Genomic DNA, 6,572 nt, shown 5'->3' on the forward strand with positions numbered 1-6,572 from the left:
AGTCACTTTAAGTTTGGGGAAAGAAATGGAAGTATACTATCTTTAGGTTCTTATAGTTTGCATTGAGGTATAATACCACTTTATGTTAGATTATAAAAGACTAAATTGTACATTTTTAAATATAGAGCAATCAGTAAAATAACAAATTGTCAAACTATAAAAATCAACCAGTAATAGATGTAGTGTTGAATAAAAACTACTCTGTAAATTCCAAAGAAGTTAGGGAAAGAATACAAGAGGAATAAGGAAGCAATAAGACAACACACAGCAAAATGTGGAACCTAAATGCCATAATATCAATAATCACATCAGACATAACTATTCCAAAGGCAAATACTGTCAAACTGGATTGCAAAGCTAGTCCCAATTCTGTACCATCAAGAAGAAAAACAGTTTAAATTGGAAAGCATAAATAGGTAAAAATAAAGTCAAGGATGGACAAACGTGCTATACAACACAAGCCAAAAGATAGCTTGGGTTATTGTTTTAAAAACAGAAAAATGTCAGAGCGAAGAGTATAAAAAATTGATTTTATAATTATAAAATGGTAATTTAAGAGATCATAATAACCCAGTGTGAAACTATTTTTAAGGTAGCAAGAGTTGAAGATACATGAATAAAAATAATTGCTAAAACTGTGAGAATAAAGAGAAAAAATCCACAAAAATAGTTGAAGATTTGAATGTCCACATTTCCATTACAATAGAATCAGAAAAAAATATCAGCAGTAATATGAAATACTTGAACAAAACTGTTAAGTAATTTGACGTAATTTTACATTTATGTAATATCCATCCAAATAGCATGATATATTATTTTAAAGTGCACATCAATCATTTTTCAAGATAGGCCATATACTGGGTCATGAGAAATGTCTCAATATTTCCAAAAGCTTCAAGTCATTGAAAGTACATTCTTTTTCTATAATAAAATTAAATTACTACACAATATAAGAAAGTTATCTTAAAAATGCCTACATATTTGAAACTAGTGTGCACATATATAAACAACTCATGAGTCAAAAAAATAAAACACAATAGAAATAAGAAATATGTCAAATGTTGCTAAAGGATTATTTAAAGAAATTTTATAGAAATAAAGGCTTATTTTAAAAATAAGAATCTCAGTCAGTTGAGCTTTTTCCTTAAGAAATTAGAAAAGGAAGAAAATAAACTCTAAGCAGAAAAATCAAGATACTATAGGTCAGAACTGAAAACAATGAATTAGAAAATAGAAAAAAACAGATAAATAAAATCCGTTTATGTGAGAAAAGTAATGAACTGATAAACTTCTGATCACATTGATCAATACAATCGATTATCATTAAGAACAAATACTGAAACACGACTACAAATTGCACCCATGTTAAAAACACAGTAAGGGAAGATTATGGATAGCTTTCACCAAAAATTTTAAAGAATTGATGAAAGGAACAAAGTTTTTGAAAGATGTAATCAAGATACACTCACCAATAACCTGAATATCTCTAGGGTTTCTGAAGTATGAACAATAAGATACTATTTATGAAAATCTATAGAAAATGTAAACTAATCTATAAACAGAACATAGACAGATGTTTGGCTAGGGACAGGCAGCTCGACGATGCGGATAACAGAGAAAGGTGAGCAGGGGAAGCAGGAGGACACACACTCATCTGTATGTTCACTGCGCTGATTGTGGAGAAGACTTCTACTCATTACAAGGTACCAAACCATTCATGTTTAAAGCAGCATGTTGTATGTGAGCATATATACTGTATGCCACATTAAAACGCCCCCCCCCCGAAAAGAAGTCCAACAATCAATTACGTCTAGTTGGGTTGCAGTTAAAAGCAAAGCCGAAGTATTTTAACAACCTCTAACACCTACTCATGTCTTCCACTGAGCCGGGGTCTCACTATGTAGTCAAGTCTCATGGAACCTCAGGTCCAGAACTTATGATCCTCTTGGCATAGCCTCCTAAATGCTGGGATCACAGCCATGTGTCTCCATCTTTGGCTTAAAACCTTTCACATGTGACAGATACTTAGAAGGTAGATACAACCTTATTCTAAAGATGTAATAAAACACAACAGTCAAAATAGAAATATGATTTCTACTCCATCTTTATTTCCCAGGTCATTATTTCAATGTAACTGAATATTTAAAGAATTATTCTAACAGCTTATTCTTGGTCATAGAGTTCTAATATTGATGACTAATTTAACAAATAACCTAAGGTAAATTAAAATATCTATATTTTATATACCTGAAAAAAGAATATTTACAACTTATCACTCTGAAAACACTCACAAACACAGAGTACCTAGGCACTAATAAAGTGTGATGTCATGCTCAGGATGACACATGTGCCATGTCACTTGCCATGGTAACGAGGATTTCACAGTGGAGGCGTGGACATGATTCTGAGGCTTAAAGTGGTGATGCGCGTCTCACAGTAAGCCAGGCCTGGTGCATAAGGGGCCTTTTCATATTACAACAATACAGAAAAACCAAGATTATATATTTTTGAAAACTACTTAAAAATACTGATCTTTTCAGAAACATCAACCTGAGCATTTCAAAGAGAATCTGTGATGTCTAAAAGACAGAATTTAGAACTAGATTTAAAATACTGTGTTTAACTTGCATAAGTAGAGGGAGCATTGGACCTGCACATGAACACTAAGGATGGGCCAAGTGAATTGTAATTTCCATATCTCCATGGGTGGAAAAGCTTGAAAGTGACAAGTGGAAGCTCCTCTCACCTATGCAGATAAGAATTTGGAAATTTACTTGTACTTAATGTCTGTACAAGGAACACCACCTTGCCAGTGTCTCTGAAATACTCTTCAAAAATCCATGGTGCATGGTCCTCACAAGGAAAGAAATAAGTAAATGGAAAAAGAAACCAAAACAAACAAAAATAAAATAATGTCCTGGTCAACATACACTTACAATTTAAAGTTATGTCCAATGAGGAAGTGAATTAGTATGAGCAAAAGAGAAGAGACACAGCAAGTGATAGAACAACTTGAAAAGAAGGGTGTTTAAAATGATCCCATACAAAAGGCATAAACATGACAACAAAACAAAATGAGAAACATTGTGAGACAAATAAGAGACATTGAAAAAAGGAAATCTCCATAGTAAAACTAGCAGAGCACAAGGACAAAGAGAGATAGAAAAGTCAGAGTACTGATAGCAGTATAACTAGCCTAACAGGGACCTTTAATCAGCAACATTAAAAAAACATACAAAAGGTCACTTGCAAGGTGCATAAGCACAAGTGACTAATGAGTTCTTGACGAAAGAGAAGTCAATGTGAAATAAAATAGGAAGAATATCCTTGACATATCTATGCTGAATATACCATAAAGGATGGAAAAAGAAAGGAGGGCAGAAACTAAACTTAGAGAGGGAGTGCAAAGGAAAAACCAATGGTAAGCAAATAAATTCATACTCTGTTAAACCTTGACATGCACTGTTTGTAAAACTACCAGCAGCAATAGTTCCCAGTAATGGGTTACAAAAGTGGAATTAAAAAAGCACAAAATAATAATGGCACTTTCCTCTGAGTCTCACGAGTGCTCAAGTATTCTGATGTTCCCCGAATGCACGGGAGGAAAATAGAGCCACTGACCAGTTGTGTATATCATGTTGGAAAGCCTCTTGAACAAACAAGAACAACTACTACAAGACCAGAAACAGAGTTTACAATTTTAAATTGATTTCTAGGAAAAGAAATAAATATGATAATCAATTCATTAATTGAAGACACAAGAAGAAGAACACAAAAATGTCTTTAAAATACAAAAGGTATGCAAATATTCACGCAACACTATATACTCAGTACCATGTATTGTCTGGCTACTAATATAGCATTTAGCAGACAAAAAGAATAAAACAGATGACAAAATCATGATTTTTGGACATGAATAAATTGTCAAAATAGCAAGGTAGTAGTAATGGTATACTTCATGTCCACCGTACTTTTAAAAGTATATTAGAGAGTTATTTCTAAATAATACAAAAACTCAGAAGGGGAAGAAAGGCTCTTGTTTCTGGATGCTTATGAAATGATTCTCAGTGATGGAGTAAAATATTTCTAGCTTCATTTATAATACCTCATTCCTTATAATCCAGCTTATCATGATATTTTATTTCTTTAACAACAAATGACATGAAATAAATATTATAAAATGTTAGCAGCTGCTAAATCTGGTTGGTGAGTATTGCTATTTTTATATCCGTCATCACTTTTCATTTATTTTATAATCGGGAAAATAGTTTAACCTGAGCCACTAGAATTTAAACATTATAAGAACTATAGAAGTGGTCTTGATGGAAGTTATAACAGAGGAATATTTTATTTTCTCAGATATTATCTTCATTATATATTGAGAATAATCTAAGCGATGTTATTTCTTCTGCTTTCCATGCCTATTTTGTCAACAGCTAGGTTTGGCCTGCTAGAAGCAGCAGATTCTCTACTTCCCCTGGTACTTAAAAGTCCAGCCTAAAGATGAGTTTGTCACTGCCGTTTTCTTGCTAATGTCTAGAAGAATCACATAATTATTATCATTTTGCAAGAGAGTCTCTACTTCTGAAGAGAACTATCAATTTTATGCATATAGGGAAACTGATTTAAGAAGCAGAATTCCATTTCTAAATCCATAGCCCACTCTTTCAACATCCTAGCCTTTTCTGTTCTTGGCTCTTCTCTGAGATCAAAATGACTTAAAATGATTGTATATCAAAATAAAAACAGAAAAAAACCTGTTTCTTAGCCTGTTTTATGTTGCTGTGACAGAAACCCTGAAACTGGATAAATTATAATAAACAGATGGGGAAACAGGAAGTGTGAAGATGAGTCAGGTACAAGGTCCTAATAACTTCAACTAACACTGACATTATATGCCATAAACTTGAACTAAGATTAACAATGTCAACAAGGGTGATAAGGGGGAAGGGAGAAGAACTAAAGGAAGAGGGAGGGGAGGGGATTAGATCCACAAAGAAGCTCTATTATGTGCCCATACCAGCTCCCCTAGCTGACTGTAAAATGCATGCACTGCAAACATATCCTAATAAATGTTTTTTTAAATGAATAAAAAGCTACGAGCTCATAGGTCTGGAGGCTGGATATCAAGGTGCCAACATCTGATGAGACATTTCTTGCTGCAACATCATGTGACAAAAGGAAGGTGAGAGAGAGGGGAGTTATAGGCAGATGGAGGAGGAGCAGCAGCAGAGGAGCAGAGAGAAAGTAATAGCAGCAGAGGGGCGGAACTCACTCTTTTGTAATGGAACCTCATGGTCTCAGGAACCATCTCTCCAAATCATGATGGCAGCAATTACATCCCAAGGTAAGTTTGGCAGAGGACAGTCACTGCAAACACATCAAAGTACTGAGAGCTCTTTTTACTGCCTTCATTGAAAGTTTTCCTGTATTGTAATTATACATTTCTTGCTTGGGAATGATAAATTTTATCTTGTTTCATGGATGGGGTTAGAAGTGTTACTTCTGCTTTAACAAACTTTAGATATGACTTGCAGTACAATGAGCTCAATCCTAAGGCAATGCTAAAAATAGGTATTAGACACACAGGTTTTGGGGCAGAGATTCAGTCTTGAGTCCAATAAAGACACATTTATATTTTTAGTAATCAATTTTTAGGGACAGTATATGACACATGCATACTTAAATGGGAAATTTCTTGTATTTTTGATGAATATAAAGACTAAAGATCTTCATCTTGCCTCTATGAATACAAGCAGTACTTGTACATCATTTAATGTCATAAGTCCTGGCACTTCGTGAATACATGAAGCGCTTGGAAACATATTAAGAACAGCACATTCAAAAAGTGAAGGGTCAAGAATTTAAAGCTCCTCATCTATATAACACGGTAGATTTAAGGAACTACAAGTTCAGTATCATGAAAACATAGGTCATGAATACCAAAGTTGTAAGTGGGAACACATGGAGCCACCTCGTAGAGATGTAGGAACACCTCGTGAAAGAAGCAAAATGGATGCACATGTCATTTCCAAGGGATTATGAAAGCACAAAAGCTGTATTTTACCCAGATTTTCCAGTCTTGATGTGATATGAATTTATTCCAGGGAATTAGAATAAAAGATATCAAAAGCAAACTTCCAACAAGTAGAAGCAAGCAAGCATGCAACTTTATGGTATATATTATCCCGGATTGTATTTTCAAGTTTGTAGCTACAATTTACATGCTATTCAGTAAAGTTAAATCACTCTGCAATAAAATGGAAGCATCATTCGATTCTTTGGTACATTTCATTAAATTTGATTTTTGCAAATCAGTGACAGTAATATTGGTCAAAAGATGACAACTTAATCATAGCAATATATTTCTCTAAGATTTGATTGATAGTACCTTTTTTTTAAATGATGATAATCACACCTGTATAACAAAATATACAGGCCCCTCATTACCAGTTTCTTGTAAATCTGGAAATATCCCGGTAGGCTGAAGGCCTCAGAAGCAGAAAGGCTTTCCTCTAATGCTCTATGCCTTGTGTTTCACAACTGTGTAGTACGGTAGGGGTTTAGCAAAA

General features: G+C 33.9%; 1 protein-coding gene across 4 annotated transcripts in view; it reads right to left on the reverse strand.

Annotated features, from left to right (window-relative positions):
• The window catches only part of Negr1 (neuronal growth regulator 1), an 813,948-nt gene that overhangs the window by 696,543 nt on the left and 110,833 nt on the right, over positions 1 to 6,572 (reverse strand). The gene's annotated exons all lie outside the window — the stretch shown is intronic.

This window comes from Heterocephalus glaber, unplaced genomic scaffold (genome assembly GCF_053883595.1).
Source record: "Heterocephalus glaber isolate CG9 unplaced genomic scaffold, H.glaber_assembly_v1.0 deba00001442, whole genome shotgun sequence".
Classification (NCBI taxonomy): Eukaryota; Metazoa; Chordata; class Mammalia; order Rodentia; family Bathyergidae; genus Heterocephalus; species Heterocephalus glaber.